General features: G+C 42.6%; 1 pseudogene; it reads right to left on the bottom strand.

The window, feature by feature from the left end:
• LOC106573090 (collagen alpha-1(XIV) chain-like) overlaps positions 1 to 20,743 on the bottom strand; it is a 263,151-nt pseudogene that overhangs the window by 185,640 nt on the left and 56,768 nt on the right.

Raw genomic sequence — 20,743 nt, 5'->3', positions numbered from 1 at the left:
GGACTGAAGACTGGGCACTATGTCTAAGTGAATGAGACAGTATGTACTGTAAAGACATACAGTAGAATGAGGACTGAAGACTGGGCACTATGTCTAAGTGAATGAGACAGTATGTACTGTAAAGACATACAGTAGAATGAGGACTGAAGACTGGGCACTATGTCTAAGTGAATGAGACAGTATGTACTGTAAAGACATACAGTAGTATGAGGACTGAAGACTGGGCACTATGTCTAAGTGAATGAGACAGTATGTACTGTAAAGACATACAGTAGAATGATGACTGAAGACTGGGCACTATGTCTAAGTGAATGAGACAGTATGTACTGTAAAGACATACAGTAGTATGATGACTGAAGTGTCAACGTCTTTGCTCTCGGATTTGATTTGTTCACCTTTGATCTCCTTGTCCTGCTCCTCTACCCGTTCACAGACTATCTGGGTCAGTCCCTCTACGATAGAGCTCATGATGCTGAAGTCTGCCACGTTGTACACATGAGTGTTGTCAGGCTCAGAAGCTATGGCCCTCAGCTCATTCTCATCAGCATTCTTTACACCTGCACACAGGGAGAGAGAGCACTAAGATCAAGATCAAGGGAGAGAGAGCAATAAGATCAAGATCAAGATTAAGATTAAGATTTAGATTAAGATTTAGATCAAGATTTAGATCAAGATTAAGATCTAGATCAAGATTTAGATCTAGATCAAGATTTAGATCAAGATTAAGATCTAGATTAAGATTTAGATTAAGATTTAGATCAAGATTTAGATCAAGATTAAGATTTAGATTAAGATTTAGATCAATATTTAGATCTAGATCAAGTTTAAGATCTAGATTAAGATTTAGATCAAGTTTAAGATCTAGATTAAGATTTAGATCAAGATTTAGATCAAGATCAAGATTTAGATCAAGATTTAGATTTAGATTAAGATCAAGATCAAGATCTATCCGTTTCCTTTTGTTTCCCTTAACATAACACAAAGGACAAAAGTGTATCCAAATGTGTCACCATGTCAGCCTTTACCTCTAAAACAACATTCATGGCACACTAACTGTGTCCTACTGACAACATCAAGTCCCACAGCATGAATATACTGTGCCTTCGGAAAGTATTCAGACCCCTTGAAAATGTTACATTACAGCCTTATTCTAAAATGTATTATATAAAAAAAATCCTCACCAATCTACACACAATACCCCATAATGACATCACAATAACCCATAATGACAAAGCGAAAACAGGTTTTTAGATATTTTTGCAAATAAAAAAGAATAAAAAAATACCTTATTTATATAAGTATTCAGACCCTTTGCTATGAAACAAGAAATTGAGCTCAGGTGCATCCTGTTTCCATTGATCATCCTTGAGATGTTTCTACAACTTGATTGGAGTCCACCTGTGGTAAATTCAATTGATTGGACATGATTGGTAAAGGCACACATCTGTCTAAATAAAGGTCCTACAGTTGACAGTGCATGTCAGAGCAAAAACCAAGCCATGAGGTTGAAGGAATTGTCCGTAGAGCTCCGAGACAGGATTGTTTCAAGGCACAGATCTGGAGAAGGGTACCTAAACATTTCTGCAGCATTGAAGGTCTCCAAGAACACAGTGGCCTCCATCATTCTTAAGTGGAAGAAGTTTGGAACCACCAAGACTCTTCCTAGAGCTGGCCGCCCGGCCAAACTGAGCAATGGGGGGAGAAGGGCCTTGGTCAGGGAGTAACCAAGAACCCTATGGTCAATCAGACAGAGCTCTAGAGTTCCTCTGTGGAGATGGGAGAACCTTCCAGCAGGCTGTCATGTAAAATGCACATGACAAACTGCTTGGCGTTTGCCAAAAGGCACCTAAAGATTCTCAGACCATGAGAAACAAGATTCTTTGGTCTGATGAACTCTTTAGCCTGAATGCCAAGCTAGTCAGCATTGCGGCAAAGATGAATGGAGCAAAGTACAGAGAGATACTTGATGAAAACCTGTGCCAGAGCACTCAGGGCCTCAGACTGGGGCAAAGGTTCACCTTCCAACAGGACAACGACCCTAAGCACACAGCCAAGACAACGCAGGAGTGGCTTCGCGACAAGTCTCTGAATGTCCTTGAGTGGCCCAGCCAGAGCCCGGATTTGAACCCAATCGAACATCTCTGGAGAGACCTGAAAATACTTCAACAAAGTACTGAGGAAAGGGTCTGAATACTTATGTAAATGTCTTATTTCAGTTGTTTATACACTGTAGTTCTCCTAAAGACACCATCATGTGTTCATACTACAGTAAGGACAACAAGGCCTTGAGTCCTACCAATGGCGAAGAGTTCGATGCCAGCGTCCCTCAGGCTCTGGGCAGGCGGGATCACGTCATCCTGGGACTTCCCATCTGTGATTAGGATACCGACTTTGGGTACGCCGCTCCTGGAGCCTGACTCCGGCTTGAAGCTGTTCTCCAGGATATAGGTCAGGGCCAGGCCTACAGAGATACACAGAAATACACAGATCGACTGAGTGGACAAAACATTTGGAACACCTGCTCTTTCCATAACAGACTGACCAGGTGAATCCAGGTGAAAGCTATGATCCCTTATTGATGTCACTTGTTAAATCCAATTCAATCAGTGTAGATGAAGCGAGGAGACGTTAAATAAGGATTTTTAAGCCTTGAGACAATTTTGACATGGATTGCGTGCCATTCAAAGGGTGAATGGGCAAGACAAAATATTTAAGTGCCTTTGAATGGGGAGTGGTAGTAAGTGCCAGGCGTGTCAAGAACTTCAATGCTGCTGGGTTTTTCACACGCAACAGTTTCCTGTGTGTATCAAGAATGGTCCACCACCCAAAGGACATTAAGGGCAACTTGACACAACTGTGGGAAGCATTGTAGTCAACATGCACCAGCATCCCTGTGGAATGCTTTAAACACCTTGTAGAGTCCATGCCCTGATGAACTGAGGCCGTTCTGAGGGCAAAAGGGGGTGCAACTCAATATTAGGAAGGTGTTCCTAATGTTTTGTACACTCAGTGTACCCAGATACACACAGATATGTAAAGAGTTACATAGTTTAGTTACACAGTTACACAGTTATACAGATACACAGATAGACAGTTACACAGATAGACAGATAGATAGCTACACAGATAGACAGCTAGACAGCTACACAGATAGACAGATAGACAGCTACACAGCTACACAGATAGACAGATAGACACATAGACAGCTAGACAGCTAGACAGATAGACAGCTACACAGCTAGACAGCTACACAGATAGACATATACACAGATACACAGATAGACAGATAGACACATAGACAGCTAGACAGCTACACAGCTAGACAGCTACACAGCTACACAGCTAGACAGCTACACGTATAGACAGATAGACAGCTACACAGATAGACAGCTAGACTGCTAGACAGATACACAGCTAGACAGATAGACAGCTACACAGCTACACGTATAGACAGAAAGACAGCTACACAGATAGACTGCTAGACAGATACACAGATAGACAGATAGACAGTTACACAGCTAGACAGCTACACAGATACACAGCTACACAGATAGACAGCTACACAGATAGACAGATACACAGCTACACAGATACACAGATACACAGATAGACAGCTAGACAGATACACAGCTACACAGATACACAGCTACACAGATACACAGCTACACAGTTGGACAGATGGACAGATAGACAGCTACACAGATACACAGCTACACAGTTGGACAGATGGACAGATAGACAGCTACACAGTTGGACAGACAGACAGCTACACAGATACACAGCTACACAGTTGGACAGATGGACAGACAGACAGCAACACAGATAGACATCTGCACAGATGGACAGATGGACAGATAGAGCTACACAGCTACACAGATAGACTGCTAGACAGATACACAGATAGACAGATACACAGCTAGACAGATAGACAGATACACAGATAGACACAGTTCACTGATGATGGCTCCACTGGTTGATACTTCTAAAAGTCATATAGCCTTCCCTCACTAACTCTTGTTACCCTTAACAAAACGCTTTATATTCATGCAGAAATCTCTAAACAGATTTCAATAGGTCTGTGTAGATTGTGTATTAAGCATTGCTAAACATCCCCCTCTGGGCTAAATCTATTGTGACCTTTCCATAGCTGTCATTAGGGATGCAGTCAGAGAGCTCCTGGTGTAGTGTACCTGTCAGTGTGTTGCCTCCCTTATAGGGCAGGTTCTTCACAGCATCCAGGACTGCATCTTTAGTGGTGAAGGCATTCAGATGCCACTCTATCCTGGGGTCCCCACTGTACTGGGCCAGACCTGGGAGGGAATACAGTACAATACAATAATAATTATTTCATTTTAGGATAAGGAGTACATAAGGGAATATACTTGACACCTGCATTTGACCAGGCTATTGAACCCTGTGACAGTACAGTAAGGCTATTGAACCCTGTGACAGTACAGTAAGGCTATTGAACCCTGTGATAGTACAGTACAGTAAGGCTATTGAACCCTGTGATAGTACAGTACAGTAAGGCTATTGAACCCTGTGACAGTACAGTAAGGCTATTGAACCCTGTGACAGTACAGTACAGTAATGCTATTGAACCCTGTGATAGTACAGTACAGTAAGGCTATTGAACCCTGTGACAGTACAATACAGTAAGGCTATTGAACCCTGTGACAGTACAGTACAGTAAGGCTATTGAACCCTGTGACAGTACAGTACAGTAAGGCTATTGAACCCTGTGACAGTACAGTAAGGCTATTGAACCCTGTGACAGTACAGTACAGTAAGGCTATTGAACCCTGTGACAGTACAGTAAGGCTATTGAACCCTGTGACAGTACAATACAGTAAGGCTATTGAACCCTGTGACAGTACAATACAGTAAGGCTATTGAACCCTGTGACAGTACAGTACAGTAAAGCTATTGAACCCTGTGACAGTACAGTAAGGCTAATGAACCATGTGACAGTACAGTACAGTAAGGCTAATGAACCCTGTGACAGTACAGTAAAACTATTGAACCCTGTGACAGTACAGTAAGGCTATTGAACCCTGTGACAGTACAGTAAGGCTATTGAACCCTGTGACAGTACAGTAAAACTATTGAACCCTGTGACAGTACAGTACAGTAAGGCTAATGAACCCTGTGACAGTACAGTACAGTAAGGCTATTGAACCCTGTGACAGTACAGTACAGTAAAGCTATTGAACCCTGTGACAGTACAGTACAGTAAGGCTATTGAACCCTGTGACAGTACAGTACAGTAAGGCTATTGAACTCTGTGACAGTACAATAGAGTAAGACTATTGAACCCTGTGACAGTACAGTACAGTAAGGCTATTGAACCCTGTGCAGACAGTACAGTAAGGCTATTGAACCCTGTGACAGTACAGTACAGTAAGGCTAATGAACCCTGTGACAGTACAGTAAGGCTATTGAACCCTGTGACAGTACAGTACAGTAAGGCTATTGAACCCTGTGACAGTACAGTAAGGCTATTGAACCCTGTGACAGTACAGTAAGACTATTGAACCCTGTGACAGTACAGTACAGTAAGGCTAATGAACCCTGTGACAGTACAATACAGTAAGACTATTGAACTCTGTGACAGTACAGTACAGTAAGGCTATTGAACCCTGTGACAGTACAGTAGAGTAAGGCTATTGAACCCTGTGACAGTACAGTAAGGCTAATGAACTCTGTGACAGTACAGTACAGTAAGGCTAATGAACCCTGTGACAGTACAATACAGTAAGACTATTGAACTCTGTGACAGTACAGTACAGTAAGGCTATTGAACCCTGTGACAATACAGTAGAGTAAGGCTATTGAACCCTGTGACAGTACAGTAAAGCTATTGAACCCTGTGACAGTACAGTACAGTAAGGCTATTGAACCCTGTGACAGTACAGTAAAGCTATTGAACCCTGTGACAGTACAATACAGTAAGGCTATTGAACCCTGTGACAGTACAGTACAGTAAGACTAATAATAGACAGTGATGCTACTGCTTAACTATCCTGGTCAATAATAGACAGTGACCCTACTGCTTACCTATCCTGGTCAATAATAGACAGTGATGCTACTCCTTACCTATCCTGGTCAATAACAGACAGTGATGCTACTGCTTACCTATCCTGGTCAATAACAGACAGTGATACTACTGCTTACCTATCCTGGTCAATAACAGACAGTGATGCTACTGCTTACCTATCCTGGTCAATAACAGACAGTGATACTACTGCTTACCTATCCTGGTCAATAACAGACAGTGATGCTACTGCTTACCTATCCTGGTCAATAACAGACAGTGATGCTACTGCTTACCTATCCTGGTCAATAACAGACAGTGATGCTACTGCTTACCTATCCTGGTCAATAACAGACAGTGATCCTACTGCTTACTTATCCTGGTCAATAACAGACAGTGATGCTACTGCTTACCTATCCTGGTCAATAACAGACAGTGATACTACTGCTTACCTATCCTGGTCAATAACAGACAGTGATGCTACTGCTTACCTATCCTGGTCAATAACAGACAGTGATCCTACTGCTTACCTATCCTGGTCAATAACAGACAGTGATACTACTGCTTACCTATCCTGGTCAATAACAGACAGTGATGCTACTGCTTACCTATCCTGGTCAATAACAGACAGTGATCCTACTGCTTACTTATCCTGGTCAATAACAGACAGTGATGCTACTGCTTACCTATCCTGGTCAATAACAGACAGTGATGCTACTGCTTACCTATCCTGGTCTGGTCGATCCCGACGCTGAAAGCGTTGACCAGGTTCTCCAGGAACATGCGGACCAAGCGGAAGTTGAGCCTGCCGATGCTCCAGGATCCATCCACCAGGATCACTATGTCAGCTATGGCCTGAGTCGTACAGACAAAAGGATCTGCTGGAAAGAGGGTAATACAGGAGAACATGGATCACTATGTCAGCTATGGCCTGAGTCGTACAGACAAACAGCTCCACTGCAGGACAACCAGACAGCGGGAGAAAATGACATCAGAAAACAATATGCCAAGAATGGAGATAAGAAGAGGAAACATTCGGTCAGAGTCCATGAATGACACCGTGAATATCGGGAGACTTTTGGTGTGCAGATTTGGTCCAAGACAACAACATTAATGCAAAATGTACTTCAAAATATGGGAAAGAAAGAAACCTTTCCAGATGGTATTTTTCAAGGTAAGTTTTTATTGAACATTCACACTATAGAACAGAGAGACAGAAATGACATCACACAGCAGACGCATAATGTAAAGGTCAGAGACATTAAGCAGTCTGTTAGTAACACTAATGCTGTTGCTGTATCATCCCAGATAAGTGGTGTTTCTTAACATCACTTGTTTTTGAGAACGAAGAAGCAGAAAAAGGCTGTAGAAGAGATTCTACCACGGTGGGACGCTGTCCAGACCAGGCAGACTTCAGCTTAGAGTGCGTGGGAAAACGACCTCTCTAGACGCCAGCTCTGGGAGAGATAAGAGTTTTAGTTGTTAAACACACACACATACACACACATGCACGCACACACACACACACGCATGCACACACACGCACGCACGCACGCACGCACGCACACACACACACACACACACACACACACACACACACTCCAACACACTGGGTTAATGGAAGGATTCCGCAGCAGTCAATAAATCAGGTTTAGGGAGGACTACAACTGCAGTGTAGAGGACTACCCCATCCCCTCTCTCAAGACATTCCTCTATTTAACATACGCCATTGTATTGTAATGTATTGTAATGTATTGTATTGTAGTGTAATGTATTGCATTGCCATATATTGCATTGCATTGTATGGTAATATATTGTATTGCATTGTATTGTATGGCAATGTATTGTATTATAATGTAATGCATTGTATTGTAATGTATTATGTTGCATTGTATTGTATGGTAATGTATTGTATGTTCATGTATTGTATTGTAATGTATTGCATTGTATTGTATTGTAATGTATTGTATTGTATTGCATTGTATTGTATTGTAATGTATTGTATTGTAAAATATTGTATTGTAATGTATTGTATTGTAATGTATTGTGTTGTATTGTATTGCATTGTATTGTATTGCATTGTATTGTATGGTAATGTATTGTATCGTAATGCAATGTATTGTAATGCACTGTATTGCATTGTAATGTATTGTATTGTATTGTAATGTATTGTATTGTATTGTATTGTAATGTATTGTATTGTATTGTATTGTATTGTAATGTATTGTATTGTATTGTATTGTACTGTATGGTAATTGTATTGTAATGTATTGTATTGTAATGTATTGTATTGTATGGTAATGTATTGTACTGTATGGTAATGTATTGTATCGTAATGCAATGTATTGTAATGCACTGTATTGCATGGTAATGTATTGTATTGTAATGTATTGTAATGTATTGTATTGTATGGTAATGTAATGTATGGTAATTGTATTGTAATGTACTGGCCCCCCGTGGGAATCGAACCCACAACCCCTGGCGTTGCAAACACCATGCTCTACCAACTGAGCTACAGGGAAGGCTGTAATGTATTGTATTGTAATGTATTGTAATGTATTGTATTGTATGGTAATGTAATGTATGGTAATTGTATTGTAATGTACTGTATGGTAATTGTGTTGTAATGTATTGTATTGTATGGTAATGTAATGTATGGTAATTGTATTGTATTGTATTGTATTGTATGGTATGGTAATGTACTGTATGGTAATTGTATTGTAATGTATTGTATTGTATGGTAATGTAATGTATGGTAATTGTATTGTAATGTATTGTATTGGGGCAGTGCAGACAGTCGTGCTGTATTACCTTCCAGCAGTGAAGTGATAGAAGTGATGGATGTTCTGTGAAGTTCAAACACCTTCCAGACATCAAACAATCAACTCTGGAGGAATTATAAAACAACTACATTCAAATAATGGAGTTTTGTCATTTGTAATAGTAATGAATTATCTAAAGATTCATTTATTGATGTTCGTCCTCTGAGGATTACCTTGCTGGCTCAGGTTTGTTTAAATTTGCCTTTGATTCTCTGAACAATCATTTTAAAGGAGAGGAGAGGAGAGGAGAGGAGGGGAGAGGGGAGAGGAGAGGAGAGGAGAGGAGAGGAGAGGAGAGGAGAGGAGAGGAGAGGAGAGGAGAGGAGAGGAGAGGAGAGGAGAGGAGAGGAGAGAGTTGTTATGGGAGCTTTTCTTTTATTTACTTCAGCAGAACAAACACCACCACCCACTGTGTTGAGAGTTGTCTGTAGTCTCTGCCTGCCTCCCTCCATTCATCCCTCCCTCCACCTCTTCCTACAGTCACCACATCAAAGGAACCCCCCAGGTTAAAGTGAGACCCTCTAGAGGACATTGAGTAGTGAGTAAAGACCTGCAGGGGACAAGCTAAACTAAAACCGTGTTTGTCATGAGTCCCCATCACCATGACACAGCAGAATCCCAATGTCAAAGCTGAGGCATGTGAGACTCCTACATGTCCTAATTTCAGGGATCCTGAAGAAAAGCCACTTAAGTTAAGTCAGAAGTTTACCCTTGGTTTTCTGCCCCGGCTGGCTGGCTCTCAATTGAAAGCCTCAGTGTGTGGACCCTGTTTGAGCTGCACATGAAAGAGCAAAGCAGCTGATGGCTTCAGTGTATCACTGCTCCCAGTAGCACGGCCCCAGCCTACACATCACAGACAGACAGACAGACAGACAGACAGACAGACAGACAGACAGACAGACAGACAGACAGACAGACAGACAGACAGACAGACAGACAGACAGACAGACAGACAGACAGACAGACAGACAGACAGACAGACAGACAGACAGACAGACAGACAGACAGACAGACAGACAGACAGACAGACAGACAGTGGCTGACCTAATGGCAAGAGGAGAGCTGACTAACTACAGGCCCCCGTTAGGTCCCGTATTACACTAATAATAACAGCCTGTAAAGTAATTATCAACCCATTACAGAACATTCAGAAAAAGGTTATTTGATGTCAAGTTTTACCAAAACCAAATGTGGCCTAGTCATTAGAGTGGTGGGGCTCAGGCACATAAGCTCCACCATAAAAACAAAATATTAATATAAAGAAAACGGATGTAATATTTTTGCTGCCACATTGGAGTGGAATCTGAGATCATGCTACAGGCGTGTGGGCTTCTTGTGTCCACGCTGGAATATTAATATGTAGAGTTGTGAGAGATTGACCCACAGGAATCCATATTATAGTTTCACTGAGCTATGTCATAACGCAACTCAATAAAACAATAACACAACTCTCCACACCACCGCAACAAGACAATAACACAACTCTCCACACCACCACAACAAGACAATAACAACTCTCCACACAATAAAACAATAACACAACTCTCCTCACCACCACAACAAGACAATAACAACTCTCCACACCACCACAACAAGACAATAACAACTCTCCACACAATAAAACAATAACACAACTCTCCTCACCACCACAACAAGACAATAACAACTCTCCACACCACCACAACAAGACAATAACAACTCTCCACACAATAAAACAATAACACAACTCTCCTCACCACCACAACAAGACAATAACACAACTCTCCTCACCACCACAACAAGACAATAACACAACTCTCCTCACCACCACAACAAGACAATAACACAACTCTCCACACCACCACAACAAGACAATAACACAACTCTCCACACAATAAACAATAACACAACTCTCCTCACCACCACAACAAGACAATAACACAACTCTCCACACCACAACAAGACAATAACACAACTCTCCTCACCACCACAACAAAACAATAACACAACTCTCCTCACCACCACAACAAGACAATAACACAACTCTCCACACAATAAAACAATAACACAACTCTCCTCACCACCACAACAAGACAATAACACAACTCTCCTCACCACCACAACAAGACAATAACACAACTCTCCTCACCACCACAACAAGACAATAACAACTCTCCACACAACAAAACAATAACACAACTCTCCTCACCACCACAACAAGACAATAACACAACTCTCCACACCACCACAACAAGACAAAAACAACTCTCCACACAACAAGACAATAACACAACTCTCCTCACCACCACAACAAGACAATAACAACTCTCCACACAACAAAACAATAACACAACTCTCCTCACCACCACAACAAGACAATAACACAACTCTCCACACCACCACAACAAGACAAAAACAACTCTCCACACAACAAGACAATAACACAACTCTCCTCACCACCACAACAAGACAATAACACAACTCTCCACACCACCACAACAAGACAATAACACAACTCTCCACACAACAAGACAATAACACAACTCTCCACACCACCACAACAAGACAATAACACAACTCTCCACACCACCACAACAAGACAATAACACAACTCTCCACACCACCACGACAAGACAATAACACAACTCTCCACACCACCACAAACAGGTCCACACAAATATAATTTTTACCTAAAATAATGACTGGAGATGATGACTTAAGTTACTGTCTATTCCATTTGATTTGGCAATGTAAACACATGTTTCCCATGCCAATAAAGCCCTTTGAATTAAATTGAGAGAGAGAGAGAGAGAGAGAGAGAGAGAGAGAGAGAAAGAGAGGAGACAGAGAAAGAGAGACAGACAGAAAGACAGAGAGAGAGAGACAGAGAGAGACAGAGAGAGAGAGACATAGAGAGAAACAGAGACAGAGAGAGAGAGAGAGAGAGAGAGAGAGAGAGAGAGAGAGACAGAGACAGAGACAGAGAGCGATAGAGACAGAGAGAGATAGAAACAGAGAGAGACAGAGAGAGAGAGACAGAGAGAGAGAGAGACAGAGACAGAGAGAGACAGAGAGAGAGAGAGACAGAGATAGAGAGAGACAGAGACAGAGAGAGAGATAGAGATTATCATTAACAGCAGACTCATACATTTCCTCAGTGAAAATAATGTACAGAGCAAATGTCAAATAGGCTTTTTACAAAATTATGGTACGACAGACCACGTAATCACCCTGCACACCCTATATATTCCAGGCCGCCGTAGGCAGACCTGGCTCTCAAGAGAAGACAGGCTATGTGCACACTGCCCACAAAATGAGGTGGAAACTGAGCTGCACTTCCTAACCTCCTGCCAAATGTATGACCATATTAGAAACACATATTTCCCTCAGATTACACAGCAACACCTATATATTCTGCACAGATTCTGTCAGACCTGGGCCCTGACAGTAAATCTCAGTAAGACCAAAATAATGGTGTTCCAAAAAAGTTCCAGACGCCAGGACCACAAATACGCATTCCATCTAGACCGTTGCCCTAGAGCACACAAAAAAACGAAACATACCTCGGCCTAAACATCAGCGCCACAGGTAACTTCCACAAAGCTGTGAACGATCTGAGAGACAAGGCAAGAAGGACCTTCTATGCCATCAAAAGGAACATATCATTCAACATACCAATTAGGATCTGGCTAAAAATACTTGAATCAGTTATAGAACCCATTGCCCTTTATGGTTGTGAGGTCTGGGGTCCGCTCACCAACCAAGAATTCACAAAATGGGACAAATGCCAAATTGAGACTCTGCATGCAGAATTCTGCAAAAATATCCTCTGAGTACAACGTAAAACACTAAATAATGCATGCAGAGCAGAATTAGGCTGATACCCGCTAATTATCAAAATCCAGAAAAGAGATGTTAAATTCCACAACCACCTAAAAGGAAGCGATTCCCAAACCTTCCCTAACAAAGTTACCACCTACAGAGAGATGAACCTGGAGAAGAGTCCCCTAAGCAAGCTGGTCCTGGGGCTCAGCAACACAATTAAACCCAACCAAATCATAAGAAAATAAAAAGATTTGACTATGTACAGACTCAGTGAGCATAGCCTTGCTATTGAGAAAGGCCGCCGTAGGCAGACCTGGCTCTCAAGAGAAGACAGGCTATGTGCACACTGCCCACAAAATGAGGTGGAAACTGAGCTGCACTTCCTAACCTCCTGCCAAATGTATGACCATGTTAGAGACACATAGTTCCCTCAGAACACACAGATCCACAAAGAATTCGAAAGCAAATCCAATTTTGATAAACTCCCATATCTATTGGGTGAAATACCACAGTGTGCCTCACAGCAGCAAGATGTGTGACCTGTTGCCACAAGAAAAGGGCAACCAGTGAAGAACAAACACCATTGTAAATACAACCCATATTTAGTTATACACTTATTTGCACAAACACTGTATATAGACATAATATGACATTTGAAATGTCTTTATTCTTTTGAAACTTCAGTGAGTGTAATGTTTATTGTTCATTTTATAGTTTATTTCACTTTTGATTATCTACTTCACTTGCTTTTGCAATGTTATCATATGTTTCCCATGCCGATAAAGCCCCTTGAATTGAATTGAAATTGAGAGAGAGAGAGAGAGAGAGAGAGAGAGAGAGAGAGAGAAGAGAGAGAGAGAGAGACAGAGAGAGAGAGAGACAGAGAGAGAGAGAGAGAGAGAGAGAGAGAGAGACAGAGAGAGAGAGCGAGAGAGAGAGAGACAGAGAGAGAGAGAGAGAGACAGAGAGAGAGAGAGACAGAGAGAGAGAGAGAGAGAGAGAGACAGAGAGAGAGAGAGAGATAGAGACAGAGAGAGAGAGCGAGAGAGAGAGAGACAGAGAGAGACAGAGAGAGAGACAGAGAGAGAACGAGAGAGAGAGCGAGACAGAGAGAGAGAGAGAGAGAGACAGAGAGACAGAGAGACAGAGAGAGAGAGAGAGACAGAGAGAGAGAGAGAGACAGAGAGACAGACAGAGAGACAGAGAGACAGAGAGACAGAGAGAGAGAGAGAGAGACAGAGATCTGTCCATCCTCTTTAGATCATTTTATAACAGCTACTTTCTCCTTCATACCAGACCTACAGATGTTTTTCTGACCTGGCTGAATAAATACCACAGATACTGTGTTTGTGTGTGTATGTGTGTGTTTACCTGTGTGTTTGTGTGTGTGTGTGTGTGTGTGTGTCTGTGTGTCTGTGCTTGCGTGCGTGTGTGTGTGTGTGTGAGATACTATGTCAGTGACATCAGCTCAGCAACAGGTCCCACTGCTAAATCAATGCAGTGTCTGAAGAAAGGCCGTCTTTGTTAGGCAGAGAACGCATACTTAATCCAAACAAAATGTCCAGGCAGACAATATGACATAGTCCACACACTTGACTTTCAGACCATGTCAGACGGTCAAGGAAAAATAACATATTTCTGTCCTTTAATGGTTTGACTCACTCTCTCTCTCTCTCTCTCTCTCTATCGCTCTCTCAAATCAATTCAAAGGGCTTTATTGGCATGGCAAACATAAGTTTACATTGCCAAAGCAAGTGAAATAGATAATAAACAAAAGTGAAATAAACAATAAAAAATCTCTCTCTCCTTTCTCTCTCTCTCCTCTCTCTCTCTTCTCTCTCTCGCCTTTTCTCTCCCTCTCTTCCTCTCTCCTTTCCTCTCACTCTCTTCCTCTCTCCTTTCCTCTCACTCTCTTCCTCTCCCTCCTCCTCTCCCCCCGCTCCCTCTCTCTCTCTCTCTCTCTCTCTCTCTCTCTCTCTCTCTCTCTCTCTCTCTCTCTCTCTCTCTCTCTCTCTCTGGTGGAAGACTATTGAATTGAATTCTGTGGTATGGTGGTTGAGACAAACAGAAAATCTATAACTGTGTGAAAGTGATAATGAACGTGTCTGTGTTGGCGGCAGCTCTCACATGGAACACAAAGCCCTCTCACATCCTGATCCTGGCAGAGATTACACACAGACACAGATACCAGTCTAGTCACTTCAGACTTTGCAATTTTTCGCTTGGTGACAAATGCCTGTGAGCCCAGTCCATCAGTGTGAGGGGGCCTGAAGCCGCCCACGACCAGATTCCTGCTCTTTAGAGTCTTTAGAGTCAGTTTAATTGAAAACAGACTGATTACTCTCTCTGTCTGTCTGTCTCTCTCTCTTTCTTACCCTCTCCCTCCATATCCATTTATCTCTCTTTTCCTTTCTCTCTCTCTCTCTCTCTCTCTCATGCTTTTCCCAGGGTCAAAAAGACACTGACTGACGAGACTCCTCTCTTCTCCTCTCAGTTGAAAGTAGGTCTCAGTCTCTGCCCTCCTGGAAAACCCATCAACTGGTCTATCTTATAGCTCTACCCTGGCAATGCAATCCACCTTTTCTTCTTTCACTACAGATGTAGGATCTTCATTTGAGCCAGTTTGCTACAGCAGGACCAGAATCCAGGAAAATTCTCAGCAACGAAAGAGTGATCAAATTAAGATCCTACTGTACATTTGTAGACGCTAAATGATTGTTAAACCCGGAGAATTCATCGATAGCACGTTTTCTCTGCGAGAGGAGGGACCCACTACCCGTTAATGTGTTTTAGGGCATTCCACTGTGAGGATACATCCCAAATGGCACCCTGTTCCCTATATAAAGCACTACTTTTGACCTGATCCCTATGGGTCCTGCATATCCCTATGGGCTCTGTTCAAAAGTAGTGCACTATAAAGAGAATAGGGTGCCATTTGAGATGAAGTTTTTTTTTCTTTCCCTACCAGTTCATTTTATCAACAACATTTTCTCCCAGACACACTAGAATGATTTATGGGTGACCTCCATTTCACTGTGGATCAGATTGACTATATAGTAATTTGTAACTGGGAGTCAGATGAATGACTCCCATCCAGAGGTCTGGGGTTGAGTTGGTTGGGAGTCAGATGAATGCCCTGGGACGGTTCTGCCGTCTCACCCACCATTTCCAGCTTGTCGTTCATTATGAACAAAAATACAGTTGGCATTTGTTATTTTTTCACTCCAGCGAGCACACAGACCCAGACCCAGACCCAGACACATACCCAGACACAGACCCAGACCCAGACCCAGACCCAGACCAGACCCAGACCCAGACACAGACCTAGACACAGACACAGACACAGACCCAGACCCAGACCCACACCAGACACAGACCCAGACACAGACACAGACACAGACCCAGACCCAGAACCAGACACAGACACAGACGACACAGACACAGACCCAGACACAGACACAGACACAGACCCAGACCCAGACACAGACACAGACCCAGACCCAGACCCAGAACCAGACACAAACCCAGAACCAGACACAGACACAGACCCAGACCCAGACCAGACACAGACAAGTAAGCAGAAAGGCGGAGGAAGAGATTTAGACATATACAGTTGAAGTGGGAAGTTTACATACACCTTAGCCAAATACATTTAAACTAGTTTTTCACAATTCCTGACATTTAATCCTAGTAACAATTCGCTGTCTTAGGTCAGCTAGGATCACCACTTTATTTTAAGAATGTGAAATGTCAGAATAATAGTTGAGAGAATAATTTATTTCAGCTTTTATTTCTTTCATCACATTCCCAGTGGGTCAGAAGTTTACATACACTCAATTAGTATTTGGTAGCATTGCCTTCAAATTGTTTAACTTGGGTCAAATGTTTTGGGTAGCCTTCCACAAGCTTCCCACAATAAGTTGGGTGAATTTTGGCCCATTCGTCCTGACAGAGCTGGTGTAACTGAGGCAGGTTTGTAGGCCTCCTTGCTCACACAAGCTTTTTCAGTTCTGCCCACACATTTTCTATAGGATTGAGGTCAGGGCTTTGTGATGGCCACTCCAATACCTTGACTTTGTTGTCCTTAAGCCATTTTGCCACAACTTTGGAAGTATGCTTGGGGTCATTGTCCATTTGGAAGACCCATTTGCGACCAAGCTTTAACTTCCTGACTGATGTCTTGAGATGTTGCTTCAATATATCCACATAATTTTCCTGCCTCATGATGCTATCTATTTTGTGAAGTACACCAGTCCCTCCTGCAGCAAAGCACCCCCACAACATGATGCTGCCACCCCCGTGCTTCACGGTTGGGATGGTGTTCTTCGGCTTGCAAGCCTCCCCCTTTCCTCCAAACATAACAATGGTCATTATGGCCAAACAGTTCTATTTTTGTTTCATCAGATCAGAGGACATTTCTCCAAAAAGTATGATCTTTGTCCCCATGTGCAGGTGCAAACTGTAGTCTGGGTTTTTAAGGCAGTTTTGGAGCAGTGGCTTCTTCCTTGCTGAGCGACCTTTCAGGTTATGTCGATATAGGACTCGTTTTACAGTGGATATAGATACTTTTGTACCTGTTTCCTCCAGCATCTTCACAAGGTCCTTTGCTGTTGTTCTGGGATTGATTTGCACTTTTCACACCAACGTACGTTCATCTCTAGGAGACAGAACGCGTCTCCTTCTTGAGCGGTATGACGGCTGTGTGGTCCCATGGTGTCTATACTTGCGTACTATTGTTTGTACAGATGAACGTGGTACCTTCAGGCATTTGGAAATTGCTCCCAAGGATGAACCAGACTTGTGGAGGTCTACAATTCTTTTTCTGAGGTCTTGGCTGATTTCTTTTGATTTTCCCATAGACACCCTGGATAGACCCCCCACCCCCCACCCCCCACACACACACACACACACACACACACACACACACACACACACACACACACACACACCCTTCAAATGCATCGTTTGCACTTCTACAGTTACAGAGCTGAATCTCCTCATTCTATGGCTCCAGTGTAATCCCAAACAGAGCTAGTTAACACCCCACAGTAAGGTGTGGTAAAGGATTGCAGGTTGAGGGGGAAACTCAGTTCTCAGTCAATGCATGTCCTACTTAAATATTTACAGAGTGAAGTAGCAGGAACCTGATATATGTTAGAAATATGATCAAAAAAACTGATTGCCCAGATGCCGAAACACTAAACCCTGTTCAACCGAAAATGTATTTTGCCACTTTTGAAGTGTATTTACATTAGATTAAAAAAAAACGTTCTATTCATCATACAAACCTTCCAGATAGCTAAAGCAGGGGAAAACAAAACACAAAACTGAACAGGAGAGAACGTGTTAAATATCAGAAGAGATAGGGAGCCACCTTTAACTGTCATTTCCTGTAATCAGTAATAACTGAAGCAGAGTTTCTGCTCTGTATTTATTCAATGGTTTGGTTTAGAACACTTGAGACAGGGAGGCTTAACAGAAGGAGAGAAAATGAAGAGGGGGAAGGAGAAGGACGGGGGGAATCTCAATCTAAACCATGATTCTAATTGACCTCTGTGTTAATGAGTCCTTGTACACAGAATGGCAAGATAACGACCATCACTAAAAATCTGCCCAAAATCAAGCCTGCACCCTCACCTTCACCCGGCCTCCATGGGATGCATCCCAAATGGTACCCTGTTCTGTATAGTGCATTACTTTTGACCAGCCCTAATGGGCCCTGGTCAAAATGAGTGCAGTGTGCAGGGGACTAGGGTTCTATTTGGGATGCAACCCATTCCTCATCATGGACAGATGAAGGTAATTTATGAGGATCCCAATTAGCTGTTACGATAGCAGCAACTAGTCTTCCTGGGGTCCACACAGAACATGAAACATGATATAATACAGAACATTAACAGACAAGAACAGCTCAAAGACAGAACTACATACATTTCAAATGTCACAGCCTATTTATCAGTAGATACACACAGCATATCTAGGTCAGGGTTCTCCAACCTGATGAAACACAGCATATCTAGGTCAGGGTTCTCCAACCTGATGAAACACAACATATCTAGGTCAGGGTTCTCCAACCTGATGAAACACAACATATCTAGGTCAGGGTTCTCCAACCTGATGAAACACAGCATATCTAGGTCAGGGTTCTCCAACCTGATGAAACACAACATATCTAGGTCAGGGTTCTCCAACCTGATGAAACACAGCATATCTAAGTCAGGGTTCTCCAACCTGATGAAACACAGCATATCTAGGTCAGGGTTCTCCAACCTGATGAAACACAACATATCTAGGTCAGGGTTCTCCAACCTGATGAAACACAACATATCTAGGTCAGGGTTCTCCAACCTGATGAAACACAACATATCTAGGTCAGGGTTCTCCAACCTGATGAAACACAGCATATCTAGGGCAGGGTTCTCCAACCTGATGAAACACAACATATCTAGGTCAGGGTTCTCCAACCTGATGAAACACAGCATATCTAAGTCAGGGTTCTCCAACCTGATGAAACACAACATATCTAGGTCAGGGTTCTCCAACCTGATGAAACACAACATATCTAGGTCAGGGTTCTCCAACCTGATGAAACACAGCATATCTAGGTCAGGGTTCTCCAACCTGATGAAACACAGCATATCTAGGTCAGGGTTCTCCAACCTGATGAAACACAACATATCTAGGTCAGGGTTCTCCAACCTGATGAAACACAACATATCTAGGTCAGGGTTCTCCAACCTGATGAAACACAACATATCTAGGTCAGGGTTCTCCAACCTGATGAAACACAACATATCTAGGTCAGGGTTCTCCAACCTGATGAAACACAACATATCTAGGTCAGGGTTCTCCAACCTGATGAAACACAACATATCTAGGTCAGGGTTCTCCAACCTGATGAAACACAACATATCTAGGTCAGGGTTCTCCAACCTGATGAAACACAACATATCTAGGTCAGGGTTCTCCAACCTGATGAAACACAACATATCTAGGTCAGGGTTCTCCAACCTGATGAAACACAGCATATCTAGGTCAGGGTTCTCCAACCTGATGAAACACAGCATATCTAGGTCAGGGTTCTCCAACCTGATGAAACACAGCATATCTAGGTCAGGGTTCTCCAACCTGATGAAACACAGTATATCTAGGGCAGGGTTCTCCAACCTGATGAAACACAGCATATCTAGGTCAGGGTTCTCCAACCTTTTCTACCATGAGAACTACTGTTAAATGATGAAACGTGGCGTGTTACTGATACATTTTTCCTTAGCTTTAAAATAAGCTTTCTCTTTGTGTTTTCTCCAGAATTCTGTTTTGTAGGTTTTATTTGCTCCTGGTTTTGGATTTCTTTCAGTTTTTCACCCTCATAGTTACATGTATTCATAGTGTCACGGCCCCTCCTCTGCAGTGCAGGGGCGGTTCCTCCTGCAGGCAGAAGAGGGTCGTTAGTGATTGGAGCCACGTGGTATTTAAACTGCTTCACTAACCACTCTTCTCTCTCTCTCTCTCTCTCTCTCTCTCTCTCTCTCTCTCTCTCTCTCTCTCTCTCTCTCTCTCTCTCTCTCTCTCTCTCTCTCTCTCTCTCTCTCTCTCTCTCTCTCTCTCTCTCTCTCTGCTCCTCCAGGTATGATCCTGTTTTGTTTGTAGTTTCCACTCAGTCATGTTCACATACACAGATTCATGCATCCCTGCACTTTACATACACCCTACATTATGACATTTCCACACCTCATTTATTTTTCTTTGTTTAAAGTTAATCGTTTTTGGTTTATAATGAAGAACCTTTTTGATTGGCCTATACCTGTTGTTGATGTCCCCTCATTTTGGCCACAGGCTATGAGCCGGCCTGTGACAATAGAGAAACAATGAAATGGATTGTTCTGATTCCACGTCAGTGTTCTGATTCCACGTCAATGTTCTGATTCCACGACAATGTTCTGATTCCACATCAATGTTCTGATTCCACGTCAATGTTCTGATTCCACGACAATGTTCTGATTCCACGTCAGTGTTCTGATTCCACATCAGTGTTCTGATTCCACGTCAATGCTCTGATTCCACGTCAATGTTCTGATTCCAC

This window comes from Salmo salar, chromosome ssa02, assembly GCF_905237065.1.
Source record: "Salmo salar chromosome ssa02, Ssal_v3.1, whole genome shotgun sequence".
NCBI classification, from domain to species: Eukaryota; Metazoa; Chordata; class Actinopteri; order Salmoniformes; family Salmonidae; genus Salmo; species Salmo salar.
This window is presented reverse-complemented; position numbering and strand designations above follow the sequence as displayed.